This window comes from Epinephelus lanceolatus, chromosome 23 (genome assembly GCF_041903045.1).
Source record: "Epinephelus lanceolatus isolate andai-2023 chromosome 23, ASM4190304v1, whole genome shotgun sequence".
Classification (NCBI taxonomy): Eukaryota; Metazoa; Chordata; class Actinopteri; order Perciformes; family Serranidae; genus Epinephelus; species Epinephelus lanceolatus.
In genome coordinates, this window is record NC_135756.1 from 21699858 (window position 1) to 21717226 (window position 17369).

The window sequence follows — 17369 nt, forward strand, 5'->3', positions numbered from 1 at the left end:
CTGACACACAGTTGCCTAACCAGACTACAGGCTGTTCTCACAAACAAAAGTCATACATATCCCATGTATTCTGAGAGGCTGCGGTCACGTGACCAATTCTCTGATAGGAATAAACAAGGAAGCGGTCCTGAACTTTCTTGTAAGGAAGCAGGTTGGGGGGGTTGATGGGTCACAAAAACCAGTACTTTCCCCTGGGGCTTTCCCCAGGAGACGCATGGTCGGAACTGTGTGAACTTTGAGTGAACTTTGGGTCATCTTAAGGTACGTCCTCACCATGTTTCTTTTCCTAAACCTAAGCTCAGTAACTTTATGTTAATTATGTAGCTATACTTTAAGAACATAACATAATTTGTGGGGCAGAAATTCGTAAGATATCAGACGAACTGTTGTGCATGCACTGTTCGTAGGATATCAGAAAATACGTTGCCAGACTAAAACGGGAAATGGCAAGGGGTTAAGTGGGGTAGATAAACCGTCAACATGCTCAAGTACAGTAACTTTGATTAGTGTGATTACTTTTGGACAAGAAGGGGCGGCATTATACATGTGTTGTTTGGTCCTGTATAAAAAAACAAGGACCATCTTTCTCCAGAATTACATACTGCACCTTTAAAATCCTTGTCTGGCTTCCAACAGCACTGAGCAACATACGTAGCCTAATTAAAAACTGGATATCTAAGAACTAATGTTCCTGAATGTACATGTTACATGTTACTTGTATATTGTACATTACTCTGTAGGAGTGGAGGAAGATAACAGATATGTTAAGATATTTCAGGACTGAGTGAACCAAAGCTATTTTACCAACTTGGAAGCGACTATGAGTACCCAACTCAATGTCTGGATCAGAATTATAACAAGTGTCACATTTTTATGTACTCAGTAACTGCCGCCAAACTGCTCTCACTGTGTTCACCCTTTCAATATCCATCACAGTCTCTGGATCCAAGAGCAGTCAAACAAATGTTTGTCGCTTCTAACTGTGTATCTGAACCTCCTCTTATATGCAAGATTAAATGAAAATAAACACACTTAACGGGGAGATTTGAAAGGTTTAGCATGTGGACAGGACTGTTTTTATGTGTTGAAAACACAACGTGCATGTTTGTGAGTAAAACTCTGCATGACAGAAAAAGAAGTAAATTGTGTGCGTGTGTGTGTGTGGTGTGTGTGTGTGTGTGTGTGTGTGTGTGTGAGCATGGCTCGAGGGGTGAGGGAGTTTTATCCTACTGTCAGAGAGAATGTGTCAGATTTCGACTCCTTTGTTCCTTGTCACCGAGCCTTGTCGTTATGTCTATCCGTGTGTGTGTGTGTATTTGCCTGCCATCCCTGTCGGCTTTAGTTATTAGTCAGTGGCTCTGTTGAGAGGCGCCTTTTTTTTCCAAATAGTTTTGAAGTCATAAATCCATAAGCAGACAGATGTAAGCTGGCGACCAAATACAGATATATATTAGGCATTCCCCTGGATCCAGCAAGCTGCTTGATGGGACATAAATGCAATCATATCCTTTCTCCCAAATCCCTCAGAGCTTTCACATTCTCCCTTCACCACTGCTCATAGACTATTAAGATACAGATGCTCTCGCTGTATACACTACACTAAGTCGGTTGAGATAATTCTCATGGATACCATATGTCTTCCCTTAAATTTCGATACACTGCATCTCCTCTGAAGTGCTGATAAGACATTTGAGTGGAATACAGCGAGCATTGTGGTCCAAAGCGTTGTGTGGGCTGCGGCGCTGGACTGCCTGCAAAGAAAAAGCAGAATGAAAGAGACAAACTGAGTGAGCACATTTTGAAATAGGTTACTGAGAGTTGCGTGTTACAATAAAAATGGAAACTGAGGTGATTTCTTTTTATTTTATTTGATTAGTTTTGGAAGTGATCCGTCAGTGTGGGAGAATGGGCAGGAAATAGGTTACATCCTGTCTGTCACCCGAAATGTAAACCCCTTTGAAATCATTATACTCCTATTACTGTAATTGACTTTGAGAATAATACCAAATGCTTCAATAATACCAGATTATGAATTCATTATGATATGGTGTAATAATGCTGGCCAGATGCTGCCGTTTTGTCTGGCATGCATATGAATCTAATCCAAACTGGACATCTGACAATGGAGGTTTTCATAACCCCTAAATGACTTTGAGCAGGTTTTTAGGTTGTATTCATTTGCAGAAAATACTAATTAAACACAGAAAAAAACACAGGAAATCAAAGCTGGCTGCTGTGTGATGATTGCAGGTGGATTAAAATCCCAGATTGCTAAAGCATGGCTTTGCTTATGTAACTCTATTATAATTTAGACATATTACTTTTACTATTATTCAATTGGAAGTTCATAATTTGTACAAACTCTGCCTTAAATTTAAAATAAACACTCAGTGGCAACATTGGCAACATTGGCAGCCAGCTTCATTGCCACCCTGCTCACCCCCATGAATAAATAGATAAATAAATAAATAGATAAATAAATCTAACATAAGGAAAAACTGATCAAAAACAGTAGTAGGGGTACAACATCCAATAGGGTGGAGCGGAGTATCTGCAAATTTGCACATGCTAAATTCTTTCATTGTTTGTTATTTATTGTAATTGTTTGTTAACTAAGTTGTTTATTTGTGTGGAGAATAAGATTTATTTTTTTTTAAAAAAAAAGATATTAATAATATAAAATAAAACAATGTATAAAAAATGTTTGAAAAAAAAAAAAAGAAAATATACTTTTTGGGGTGGGGGGTAGGTGGGTAATATGAGCCCAAGTTAGGTCTGGCACTGTAACCATTTATCCTGTATAATATGAATAACACAGTGGCTACAGCTTTAAATGTTAACTTGTTTTTTGTTTATGTCTATGATGATAATAATAGTTATTATTAGGCACTTGTAGCCTGTGATGGGCATGTATCACATTTTTTGACATTTTATATAACTGCATTTAAACAAAACAATGATTTATTGAGCAACTGATAAAGAAAATAAAAAGGAAATAAAAACAACACACCAAAGTAAGTTTATTTGCTTATTTTAAAATGAAAGACTTTTTAATTGTTTTTATTTAAGATAAGAGTTTTTGGCACATACCTGAAAAAAGGCTTATAGGGATGAATAAAATATACTAAACAAAGAGCATGATAATAATAATAATAATAATAATAATAATAATAATAATAATAATAATAATAATAGGAGTTTAGCCCCACTGTGTCACTGCTGCCTGGTGTCTGCTTTCAGGCACACAGAGGTGGTTTTGGAACAGGAAGCACCGCCTTGACCCTTGCTTCCTCCATTGCGCCTTGTTTATGTTCCAACGACTTCCTGCATTTCTCTGTCATTTCTCAGGCTTGGAATAGCCCGAGCCCGGCGGATGGATATATCATGATATATTTGTCTAGCACAGCGTTATACGTGTAGGAACAGCATTGTAAGTTGAAGGGGAAAGCTGCTTCCTAATAAGTGGAGATTACTGTGGTGTGATTGTAATGTGGGTTTCCGGTCACTAGAGGGTGGTTAAGCCTGAGCTATGTGACCGAGGTGCATCTGTGGAGATACAGTACATGACAGGAGGTAAGATTACTGACATGTTTCACAAAATGATCTCTCGTCTGTGTGAAATGTACTTACCGCTCAACCTTACTGTGTTATGAAATGTCTGAAATGCAGAATTTGATTTATACATGTTTTACTGTTATTTAAATTGAAACCTTCAACAGCTAATTTTATTACCAGAGTTATATTTTAACAATTTTCTCCAGAATTCTTCTCAAGTTTGCCTGTTGCATCCTAAAAATTGTGAAAGTATTAATTAAAAAGCTACAATATGAATGGGATTTGAATGTGTGTGAGTGTGTATTAATATGCTGCCTATCCTCGGTTTGATACAATAATACATATCTTTACCATCTTAACAAGTTCATAAAAAGACATCCTGTATTGATGTCATCCTTGAATCAAGAGGAAGTATGTCGTTTCTCTGCAGCTACTTAATGACGTCTCAAGATACTGACAACTGTGTCAAAGGTATTTGCGACACGAGTGCAACTTCAGTGTAGACATTTTAATCTTGAACGAGAAATGGCTAGGCTTATGGGATGATATCTGATTGACTTCTGTTGCTGCAGCTATGAGATGATTTGTGCTTATAAAGGCCGCCTTGTGTCACTGGTTTGATCATGGGTGCCCTGTCTTGAAAAAGAAAAAGTGCTGGTTTTGGGTGCCTACTGTTCCAGGATGGTGGGGGGGAGGACCCTGCCTTGTCGCCCCAGCAGGGTGTCATTTGGCTGGGTTCTTAAGCTTCAGGCCCCAGGGGTCTGGCGCAGGCTGCCAAATCCTGGGAAGGTAGCTGTACTACAAGCTACTCAAAAGTAATACATGATGCTCAGTGTGTGTGTGTGAGTGTGTGTGCCTTTTGTTCTTGTTAATGAAATCAAAGACAGGCTGCAAAGCTGTTTTTAGGCCAGAGAAAATCATGAAGTAACGCATAACACAGGCCTATAGCAGCGAATCCTACATCTCTGCTCTATAATGGGAGTATGATTAGTGGTTGTAATGTCTTTCTTTCTGCATGGAATGAATTACATCAAGCATATAATTCCTGATTGTAATTTTGAACGGACTGCAGAAGTTATATGGCATCATTAGAAAAAAACTCCACTAACTGAAGGAATCCGTGGAAATGGCGGAGAGGTCAGAGACAGCTTTGTGCAGCGAGAGGAATGAGAGGAAATTGACAATAAGATCTTTTTTCAGATCGAGCATTAAAAGTTATGCTTATATTACGGCGAAGGCTTCCTGATTCCCATCCCTCCCACACACACACAAACACACACACACACACACACACACACGCAGCAACATCCAAGAAACTATAGGGAGAAAGAGAGAGACGGAGCGAGGGCTGCACATGATCTTGATTTGGAGCAGCTTTAAACAAATTAGGGCATTTCTGATTCCCAGTTTTGTAGTAAAAAGACTAACACTGATTTTGGAAACATTCCCAAACAAACCCAAACACAGAACCTCTTACATCTAAATTGCTTTGTGAAAAAAACAAAAAACAAAAAAACAACAGATTAGTATGTCATGTTAGCATGAAAAGATTTAGGTCTCGTGTTGTACGATTAGACAAAGAAACAGGGCTGTAGTGAGGATTTTAGAAATACAGAGGTCATGAGTTCAAGTCCAGCAAAGACACCTTATCCTCCTGCCTGATCCCAGAAACAAAAGCTTTGACTTCCTTAATCTATTTTGTCTTATACAATATCAATTCATTTAGCTGTTCAGTGATACTTTATGCATTTTTAATGGTAATAAGTTCTTTCAAAAGCAGCGGACTAAACTCTAATTACACTGAGTTTGACAGAGAGACTAAATAAGTAACAGATATAAAAACTGTAACATTTTCACCCGCCTCCATGTTGCTTTCTACTGTTTAGTCTGTCTTCCAGTGTGTTTGTGATGTCAGACATATCATGTACACGGCTCTGGTCTACTGGCAATGAGGAAGGAGTCTGTCACCTATTTCAAGTAAGATTTCCCACATAAAAGCTGTGTATATGTGCCAGTTTTTGTGGGAAAAAAAGGTATAAGGTAACTGGCTCTTGTTTCCCATGATTAGTAACAGATTACATAGGAATTTATTAGGAAATTACATTCCAGGAAAATAGCACTTTGATATTCTAGCTTCAAACTTGATGCTTTAAATGCTGTTGGCTGTTTAAAAGCTGATGCTAAAAAGTAGAACGTTCCATGTGCAAGTTTTTAACTGTAGAATATACGCTAAACTCTCTTCAGGTTGACTTAAATGCCGAAATTTCCAGAGAAAATACAGAGAACAGGACCTCAGTGTGGTCAGAGATGGCTGTTGCCTGCGAAGAGACCAATTGCTCAGCTGTTCTTCTGATTATTTATCTAAATATTAAGTGAATATTTACTGCAACAACTATCAAGAAGTCAAACAGCAGACTGAAGAAAAAGTGACAAAAAACTTTACCTGTGCAAAGACTATCTCAAGGTGATGGCCACTGAGGTCATTTAATCACATAACAGGAGAGAAAGACATACTTAAAAGCTACGGTTAGTAACTTTCATAAAAATAACCTCTTATCATATGTGCTGAAACTGTCACTACATCCACACAGTTGTACATGAAAAAAAAGTTTCTCCTCCTCTTATAGTGCTTCTTATGGCATTTATTAGAATCCACTGCGGCTAAAGGAAAACAACCAATCAGAGGCAAGGAGTTTCTAACGCATCTGTCAATCATGTCAATAACTTCTCATGAACTGAGGTCAAACTGTCAAATTAGGCAGCGCTGATCAAGTATGAAACAAGATTGTTACTGCATTGCTTATTTCTCACCTCAAATGACTTCAGAAACATATTTTAGTGTACTGTTTAGCTGTGATATGAGAATGTACGTGACCCAGCCACTGTGTTGGAGCCAAACGAAGCATCGGCCACCAAAATATATTTTAGTGTACTGTTTAAGTTGTAAAATCAGATAGTTTTCTTGGTGGGTGATGCTACATTTTGGCTCAAACACAGTGGCTGGGTAACAAACGTTCTCATTTACAGCCAAACAGTACACTAAATACGTTAAAATACGTCATTCAAGGCGAAATATAAGCAATACAGTTTCAAAATCTTGATTCATATTTAATTAGTGCTGCCTAGTTTGATGGCAGTTCACAAGTTGTGACTGACAGATGTGTTAGAGACTCCGGCTCTGATTGGCTGTTTTCCAACAGCAGCGGTAGATTCTGGCACCACAAGGAGGCAGAGAGCATGATTTTTAATGTGATAATGATATAATGACAGTTTCAGCAAATATGACAAACCTTATTTTTATTATAGATACCAACTGTAGCTTTAAGATGAGTAAAGACATGAAATAAAACCTTATATGATGGATGGAAATATGTCAAAAGACATTCAACATTTCTTGATAAACCTTTAAATATATAAAATGATTCATACTGTGACTGAAATGTTGCAAGTACTAAAAATCCCACTCAGTGAAATTTGTAAATGCACCTTAATTATAACTGAACTGAGGCAAATAGGAAAATGAGTTACAATTACAGGAAAAAAATGACCTAATTGAGGCCTAAATAAACCAGTTTGTACCAGTGGGGCATTTTTTTCTTATTTTACCAGCCTTCTCTTTCCAGAGATTCCCTCTGGTCATGATACTCCAGATTCTTGTGGCTGAATTGTATTGAACTTTGGGTGGGATAGTTTTCAGCTGATGGCAAAAATCAAACAAGTAGGTTGTCAGAAGTTAGGACAGATACACAGACACACTTGTGCACAAGTAGAAAGGGAGAGAGACAGAGATACAGAGAGACGGATGGATAGAGAGAGGGAGCCTGTTCCCTGAGCTACCTAGCTGCTAAACGCTGTAGAGAGGAGAGTGAATTTGGACTGACATCCCAGTTATTGCTCATGACATTTGTGCATCGTCCAGGCGCATATGCGCAGTAAAAGCCGCACCTAGGGGAGGTTTTGTGTGTGTGTGTGTGTGTGTGTGTGTGTGTGTGTGTGTGTGTGTGTGTGTGTGTGTGTGCGTGCGTGTGCGCGCGCACTGATGAGCTAAGCCCAGCTGAGGACAGACAGTGAATGAATAATAAAGTGTGTCAAACCTGACCTATGCGGTCACTCAACTTAGACGTTCCCTTGTTTGACCACCAACCTCGCCTGCGTCACACACAAACACACACACAAATACAAAACACAAAGCCTCCTGTGTGAGCTAACTTCAGAATGAGGAGACGCCAGTGAGTGCCTTTGTTTTCTCCAGCTTTAACATACAGTAACTATTGAACTGTGAAAGTGAATTGGACAGGGATCAACCATATAATATAGTTTTGACAGCCTTTGAAGCGCATCCGCTCTGCCCCCACGCTTCTGCTGATTGCCCCAGAGCCCTTTTTCTCCTCTGCACAGCCATACTGTGGCATTTACAAGGTACAGTGGGCAGCAAAACGCACATTAGAAACAAGTAAGCGTACACGGAGAGAGAGAGAGGAGGAGAGAGGGAGGTGCTGTGAGGGAGGCACAGGCCGAATCATGTCATATGGTCTAGTGAAACTGTGATGTGGTAGTAAATTAAAAGCTTGGAAAACAATGATCTGAAGCTGGTGAACATATAGAGCAAACACCAATGTACACAATTTATCACTCAGCTACTGAAAATGTATTATTGATATGCTTTTGACTGTCTATTCCTACAGACTACATAAAAATAATGGTGTATAATGGTGGTGACATGACGTCACCCATTGGTTTGTGGAATCATGTTTTCAAGCCTTGAGTTTGGCACTTTGGCCGTTGCCATCTTAGATTGTTGGAGCCAGGCAGTTACAGAGGAAGTGGGTATACTCTCCTATATATTGGCTGCATGTTGGCTGATTGTTGGGTATACTGTAAACAGTCAGAAAAAGAGATCTATATACCCCATTTACCTGTGTATACCCTCTACTACACTACTGCAGACAAATAAAAGTGTCTTAGTACAGTGTTGGCCACCATGACATCTGCAGCAGCTTCACTGCTCCCTCTCCAAGTCTCTGGAACTTACAAATAAGGAGGGTGAGCACTCACAAATTTCCTTTGTATGAAATCAATAGCAACAGTCTGCTGCCACAAATGTTTGTCTCGAGAGTGTGAACACACACACACTGTGGAGGGCAGACCAAAAACATCCCTGTTTTTTACTAGACTGTTGCTATTGATTTAACAAAAATGAAAGAATTTGTGAGTGGATCTTTGCTGCTAGCTGGTAGTAACCCTTAAAGACTTCAAGAGGCTTAATACAAGGGCAACAATTAGAGCTTGTTCTAGGCTTTGTTCTGCTCTTAGAGGAGCGAACATCATTCTTCAAAAAGATATCCCTGCTGTCCAACACATCAGCCCAAAATCTCCCAGAGCTGTGCAATCTGGTTGAGATCTGGTGAGTGTAAGGGCATATTTTCATCATTTTTTTTTTTACTCATCTAACCACTGCATGATTTGCACCAGCACTTTTTGGTTAGATTTTTGTTCAACTGTCACTTGTTCCTCAGTATACAGCCTGTTTCCAGCGAATACAGGGGCTTATGGTCAGTGTTGGGGAGTAACTAGTTACATGTAATGGAGTTATATAATTAATTAGAAAATAACTATAATTGTAATCAGATACAGCTATTGAGAAAAACATATGAGTATTAAATTGCAGTTACTAATTGAAATGTTGGTGTTGCTCTGCACTTGTATGAGGCTTTTCTAGTCTTCCGACCACCCAAAGCGCTTTAGCACTACATTTCACACTCACCCATTCACACAATGGTGGTCAAGGCTACCGTACAAGGTTCCACCTGCTACTCAGTAACCAATTACTTGCACTCACACACCAATGGAACAGCCATTGGGAACGATGTGGCATTCCGTATCATGCCCAGGGATGCTTCAACATGTGGGCTGGAGGAGCCGGGAATTGAGCCACCGCTCTTCTTACTAAATTTGAAACAGGGTAACTAGTTATTTGTAATCTATTACATTTCAAGTGTAACCTTTCTAGCACTGCTCATACTGTAGTTAATCTGAATGTTGGGCAAAGTGGATCCTGCTAAAACAAGCTGCAAAAGGAAGTTGTTGAAGTACAAAATGTGGGGAAGTTCAGCTAGAAAGCTTTAGTTTATGAGTTTAGCTTTCTGCCATCACAGCAACTTGTTATGTCTTGTACATAGACACCTGCATTTGTTATATTTCTTGCTTTGAATTTGGCAGCTGTCTGTGTATGTTCAAGTCAAGATAAGAGCTGTGTTAACATCTCATCCCATTTAGACTCCTTTTTTGGCCTAATTTCTTTCTGTAGTTTACTGAATGATTTTCAAGCACATGCATATGCCTAATAAAAAAGCTACTTCCTGTGTAGCCTAAAGAAAACACCAGACTAATAGCAGCTAATTATCGCCACCTGCTCTAAATGTCACTGAAATCTACATTAAATAGATTACTCATATCAATCATAGACATATATGTCTATGATATCAATATCGATGCAGGCATGTTCCAGTTTTGTTTATATGACGTCGCACACGGTCAGCCAATGAGTGAGCTCAAAGAGACCTGGACAGACCAATAGAAAAGCAGGGGGCGGGCACTGTTAATGTCGGCAAATTAAGTGCGTCAGTTTTCGCGTCGCGAGCTTGACGGGAGGAGGAACGAGTGGCGTTTCAACCGTTTGACAGCCATGGCTAACAACGGGTGAGTTTTCCAAACTGTAAAGATAAATATAAGTTTTAAACATGGCGGTATACGTGTATGAAAAACAGCACCCCATAAACTGGCTTTGAGTTAACTGTTCTGTGATTTAAAGGCACAATTTTAGCACCGCTTGCAATATATAACCCCCAAATGTCACTTGACGTTATAACATTACCAATTAAGTGAAAAATGCTAAAGCTAACAAGCTCGAGCATATGACGTTACAGTTATTATATTGACTGCTTATTAAGCAGGCTAATTATGTTTTTACAAGTTAAAAATGAAGCCAAATTAAGATAGTAGAAGTCTCAACTTTGCTTGCTACTTAAAGACATGAGAAATTAGCAAAAAGACTTATGCTAGCTGTGTTGTATTAAAGATGGCAATACTGATGTGCTTAAAGTAGCATTAATTGATTTTTTGGCCTTGTATTAGTAGGGGAACCAGCTGGAAACACATATTAATATATAATGTAAATTTAATGCGTTTGTTACCTTTGAGCAGCACAGAGCGGCATTAGCATTAATTTGGAGTTGTATATATTTAGTCTCCTGTTTGTCTCCATTAACTCCTGAGGGAAATTTCTGGCTATGTAGCTGCTAAATGCTCCGCCATGTTCCAAACCGCAGGATGCTAACTTTGTGTCTGCCTTTTGGAGCTGGGCAGGTAGCATACACTGAGTTTATCAGAGCTTTTAACAGGGGAGTTGGGGCATAAAACCAAAACAGTCAACTAAAAGATGGTAAAATGCTCTAGGGAAATGAGGAGTCAAGTGATATTTATTGGTGGATTTGTCACCACAAGTGACCCCTTTCACATTACATGTAGTTATTTCATCCTGGCAACAGCTGCCATTGGGAATGGGAATATGTTGTCATCAACAGTAAGTCGGCCATTTTCAAAGGGTAAGGGGCCACATGGTGCGTTGAGGTCGGGCACTGGGTGCTGCTCTTGTTCCTTTTCTGAGCCAGCTATCAGGAGCGGGGTGGCCGGTTGCGTCTCAGGTTGCTCAACAACCTCACCAATCATCGTATCATAGCCTACTCACCTAAAATCCCAAGTGCAGAGCCGATCTTCTTCCAGGCACTGTTTGTGTGTAGGCCTGTTGTCCATTGCACGGATGTAAAGCTATGGGTAGCCCTGCACTTCATTTATTAACTTCCTCTCCATATTCATCACAGACTGATATTTATGGAAGAAGGGAAAGATATCTGTCGGCTGTGATTGGATGTTCCTTGTCACATGACATGCGGTGTGTGCTGCTACGTTCCAAAAGTTGAACTCTATTTATTGCTCTGGCGTTTGAGCATGCCTGCCACGCATCTACATTGAAAACAATGGATTTTAGGGCACAAAAAAATGTGGCATGTGTACGGCTTCTAAGGGTGCCATCTGCTGGCTGTTAAGTGTCAAAAAGAACTGCTGAACTTACACAAAGCACAGCTCATTGAATAAAATTCGAAACACCAAATGTCATTTATATAATATACAGTCAGCCACAAGGTAGGCTAATGATGTGTCTCATTTTGCTAGATACCGATAGATTAATAATATAAAATAAATAATATTATATGTAGTCAGTAATTAGCTTGCTTATCTTTGTCCAGATGATTGTGTAGTTGGCGTTTTGCTTGTAGATCTGAGGGTCCTGTACCCACCCGTTTATAGATTGGACACGGGCCTCCAAAGATGTAAAATTTGTGAGCCGCTGACAGGTGAAGAAGCAAACACCAAACACCAGATAGACATCAGGGAGTGTAACATTAAGATGTGGCAAGCTGAAAAGATCCTTGGACAATTCTGTATTTTCTAATTCATAAGGATTGATATCATAAACAGACTTCAATTTTGTTCTGCTCCTTGCCTCTGCTGAAAGACTTTCTTTGTATGGGCATTTGTCTCTCATGTATTTAAACAGTTCTGATGATGAATGATTGAGAGATGACAGATGATATAACCAGCAGCTACCATAGCTACAGACACTCATTCGTCCAAGACAGCAGTGCCGCCCCACAATGCTCGGGGATTCCCATTCCCTATACCCTATAGACACGTTTACTAACCTACCAGTTCCCCAGTCGAAACTTGGCTTGCTCAAGCAGCTATATTAAATGAATAATAAAGCTTTGTGGGGAGTTGACATGCATAACAACTCCTGATACTGACGCATTAAAAGTTATTCATCATGACAGTCTACAGCTGGATCTTGCTTTAGGGCATATTCTCCCACTGTGCTTTCAATCCTGTTTGCAAATTTAGCTCTTACCAATATAGCAGCACAACTGTACTGTAATACTGAGCTGTGGGACCGCTCCAGACTGTAATCTAGATTCTTGGGATGTAAATGAGCTCTCATCATCACCACGATGTATCTTAAAGATAATGTTAGATTTATGTTGTTGTAGCCTTTTGATACATTATGTGTTAGAAGTTGAGAGCTACTTTGAGTTTGGGGAAGTTTGGAGATGCCTGTTGGCCTGCTGTGCCATTGGTGGCTGTTTTGGCTCGGTGGAAGTGCCTGTTCTGGAGAGGAAACAAATTGATGTCTCCTCCCCTTGGTGCCTCAGCCTTGTGTAATTTTCCCAAACTTGGTGTGCATGTGTGTGTGTCTGTGTGTGCGTGCATGCATGTGTGTGTAATGTGAAGTGAAGTGAAGAGAGAGAGCGGGAAAGAGGTGGAGTGGCGAGAGAGAGACAGAGAAGTGACACAAATCAATGTGAGCACCCAAACCACCATCACCAGCAGCAGCAGCAGCCTCCCCGACCTCCATCACCTCTCTGCCTTTACCAGGGAGGGACGGATAGAGACAGAGTCACAGGAGAGACAGTCTCCTCAACAGCACAGCATCCGGTAAGTCCTACCACAGACAGAAATACCTCCCACCATACACAAGTTGTGGAAGCGATGGCAACAAGGGTGCGCTGGCAGTGTGACTCGGCTCTCCAAGGCGCAGAGCGCACAGAGCAGGGCAGACAGTCGTGGCTGAGCGCCTTTTTTTTTCTGCTTCCTCCCGTGCATCAGCTCCTCTCCGCTGCCTCTGTCACTGCTGCCGCTGCTGCAGGAAGGAGGAAATAATGCTTAGAACAGGACAGCGGGAGAGCCACCGCCGGTCCTCCTCCATTCATATGTTTTAAAGCCTGCTGGGGATTAGGGATTGGATTGAGTGAGGTATTTTTCCACCAATCACCACCCTGTCTCTCGGAAAGCAAGAGAGAGCTGATGGATGAGTAGGGGAGAGAGAGCGAGGTAGTAGAGAGGTAGTTCTCTGTGAGACATGACATGAATATTGCTTTAATAGTCAGCCAGAAACTTAGAGTTTGTCTGTGGTGTTCACTGATAATGCTACAGAATCCCAATATGGGTTTAACTGTGTGTCTTTGGTATCTATTATAGTTTCTAAGAAAAGGATGATGATAGTGGTTCTCTGGGTGTTCGATAAAGTAGCTTTAAAGTTACGGTTTGACTGTGTCTGCCTCATATACTGTAAAGTTTAGTATATATTGACACTTTGATGTCTTGACTGGATTTTAGAATGAAGTTCTGCAGTTTCAATGAGGGTTATTTAAACTTGGATTTGTAAAGAATGAGCCACAGATGGATGATTTAGTGTTGAAGATTTTCAGTATGATGGTGCACTTTGTAGAGCTGGGATGATATACTTATCTCAAGATTTGATAGTGTCAAGATACGTAGGTGCCGATTCGATATGTATTTCGATTTTTAAGTGAAGCAATTGTACAAGTATTGCAATTTGATATTATGATTTAGTGCAGTTTTTGTGAAGTTGAATAATACATTTCTAGAGACTTTGTATCACGAGACATAATTCCATAAGCAATGAACATCTTATGTCAGTCATGTCTTTCTGACGTCTATTTCAGCAGCATGAAATACTTTATAGAAAAGTGGTAATTAGATTTTTATAGTCTTATTTCTCACCATTTTATTCCTGTGTCAAACTTTGTGACTTTGCTCTGTGAAAGGTGCTTTATTAAAAAAACTTTACTTACTTACTCAAACGTACATAAACAATACAATGAACAAAAAACACTCTTTTTAGAGTAACTGTAAACTGCTACATTTAGCTGTTCCTGCTGATCTTGCAGTGTTTCCCATACACTGATTTGTCTGTGGCAACCACCACAATATTAACATTGACTGCCACTTATTGATTTTTTATTTTTTATGGTATTTAAAATGGATAAACTCTTATTTCATTGTTGAGCTGGGTGCAGCGCATTGAATTGCTCAGCCCCTTGCCCCTCTCTTACTCTCTCTGTTAAGACAAGAAGTAGCTAGCTTGTGCACTCTGCGGTGCATCCACGTCAGTCCTTGTAGCTAGGAGACTATTTGCGGGAGGAGAGTGGGTGTAAGCTCTAGAGATGGAGCTTCAGTAGCGGCAGTAGCAGCTTTAATTCAGCAGGTGGGCTGGGTCTAATCTGGGTGACAGCAGCAAAGTCGCTGATTTGGCGGGGAGACAGCGCTGGGCTAGCTGAATTTGAGTTGCTACTTGAGCAGCTGAACGTTTTTGTGTCTCTGGACTGTCCAACATTGTCTGCTTTCTTGCTTCAGCTTTGTTTTTCTTGACACTGTTTCAATGTCACAGTACTTATAGACTACCACAATCAATGTGGCAAAATATTTTCACCGCCGCATTTGAATTACGCTGATTCAGGCATTACAAAAAAAATAGTAAAAAAAAAAAAATAGGATACGTAAGCAAATCAATTTTTTTTTGTTAACGTAATTTTCTACTGAACAGTCAAACGGGGCTGAAGCCCTATCAAGTAGTTGTCATGCTAGTGGCATGGCTCTAGGGATGGCAGTGTCGGTCTTTTGGTCACTTTGGTCTCGACTGAAATATCTCAGCAACCACTATATGGATTGCCATGAAATTTTGCACAGATATTTGTGGTCCCCAGAGATTGATTCCAACTCAGTTTGGTGATTCTCTGACTTTTTCATGCGCCACCAGCTGGTTGAAGTTTTTACTCAACTTCTACTGGATGGATTAAATTTAGATAAAAGCCAAATAAACAAACATCAGAGTCATGCAGTCCTAATATAGTAAAGATGTGTATATTGTCATACCAGCCTTCAATGCAGGATACACATTTGAGGAAAAGTTTAACATCTTCTTCCAATATGTTTTTACCCTCCTAAAATGCCATGTAATAGTACATAAACTTATAATGAGCCAATCATCCAGTTCACACCCCTTGTGTTTGTGTGTATGTCAAACTGCCGTTTCCTTTCTAACAAGCCTTACATGTCTCGGCGTCCTGCCAGCTTATGCCTGCCTTTATGTCTTGAGCGCTGTGTGTGTGTAAGTGTGTGACTCTGGCCGCAGGAACCTCCTGGAGCGGTGTGCCTTGTTCATTAAGAGTTTAGAGACAAACTTTGCTCTCTGCCTTCATTGACAGTTTGAGGAATCGTAGGAGCCTGCTGCTGTAAAAATCAAAGCTGTTAGTCTGAAGAGACCACACCGTAAAACTGTGTCCTGTTGGTGCAGAAACTCTGCTCCTGTGTGATCTACTGTTTTACTAAAACAAACTCCTGAAGCATTAGTTTTATTGAGCAGTGTTGTTTTAGACCATTAGCAAGGGCTGAACTGACCCTACAGAACAGTATTGAGGCAAAATCATTTGTCTGCATTAGAGAGATCTAACTTTGATTTATACAGTACATAACAAATGGGAAAGATTAAACTACTTCACTTTGATTTCTTACACATTACACTCATAGCTATGGATTTTATTATTAGGCCTATTCTCCTCTGTGCTGTTCTAAATTCAGTTTCCTGCTCAATTATTTGAAGAGCAAACTGTAGTCACTGCTGAGTCATACTGTAACTGCACTAAATGTGAAGTGTGTTTGTTATTTACAGTCTTACAGTATCAGTTGCCAAGCAGCGGTGGATATTGTTATCGGTCTGCAGCATCAGGGATTGGTTTCCGCTCCGTTTTAGACAGATGAAAACATGCACTGTACACAGAAATACACACACACACACACACACACACACACACTCTGTGTTTGGGCTTGTTTGTGTGTGTTTGTGGTGAGTGTGCGCAAGTCCCGAGGCCCACAGAGCGAGACACATTGTTAGACGCAGGTAAGAGTCAGACAGAGAAAGACATCTGTCAGTCTCTGAATTGTATTTTCCCAATGCGACTGATGAGATGTCGCTCTTGCTCTCTCTCGCTCTCTCTCTCTCTCTCTCTCTCACACTCACACACACACACACACACACACACACACACCTACATATACCACACACATATACCAGAAGAGGGCTCAGGTGAGAAAGCTGTGTGTGTTTGAGTGCCAGTGCTTTAACGGGGTGTTGATCTCGAACAAGACAGGAAGCAGTAAACAAATCCCCCAACATGTGGCGGCTTGCTGGAGCATATCCCTCCCTTCTTCTCTCTCTATCACAGTATGTTTGTGTGACTTATGGCGTGATGAAATATAACAGCTGAGTGAAAATTGGAACAGTTCTTCAGCCTTGCAGGGATGTTAGCACACTTGAAATGGAGTTTGTTTTTGGGGAAGAAATTGTGCAATAAACAGCAATCAAAAACGCATTTGTTGAACAATATCATGGGCTGACAAATCAGTCTGCTAAACAGCTGAGAAGTGGATTTGGATGCTTTTGTCACTTGTGAAATAATATTTAATCCAACATGACCTCTCTGAATTGAACTGAAAGTGTTTAATTTATGATGGGCTGTTCATATTTGTAGTAGTCTCGTGAATTTGAATGTAATTGTGTTTGGATTGTTATTATTTTACAAAATGCTGTTGTGCAATTGAATGATTTGTTGCATGCAACATCAGTGTGATTGATTCATATTTATTTTACCGAAATCAAAAGAGTAAAATCTGCACACAGATACTCCCAAAGCAATATTAGTGGGATCTGCACATTTTGGATTCTCTGTGACTTTGCTTACATTTCCCACATTGTGTGCAGTTACAGAAAAATATTATCAATATTGTGACATGAAATTCAGCCATTTTGCCCAGCCTTTCCTAGAGGTTTGCAGGTCAGCCCCCCCAGAGATGTTTAGTAAAACATGTCGTGCAACTACATTTAAAGTCAAAGGTGTTTT

At 40.1% G+C, this 17369-nt stretch overlaps 1 protein-coding gene across 1 annotated transcript in view; it reads left to right on the plus strand.

The window, feature by feature from the left end:
- The first annotated feature begins 3492 nt into the window (after positions 1-3492).
- sox5 (SRY-box transcription factor 5) overlaps positions 3493-17369 on the plus strand; it is a 300708-nt gene continuing 286831 nt past the window's right edge. The window contains exon 1 of the mRNA XM_033614344.2: positions 3493-3573. The gene's annotated coding sequence lies outside the window, so the exon portion shown is untranslated. The remainder of the gene's footprint in view (positions 3574-17369) is intronic.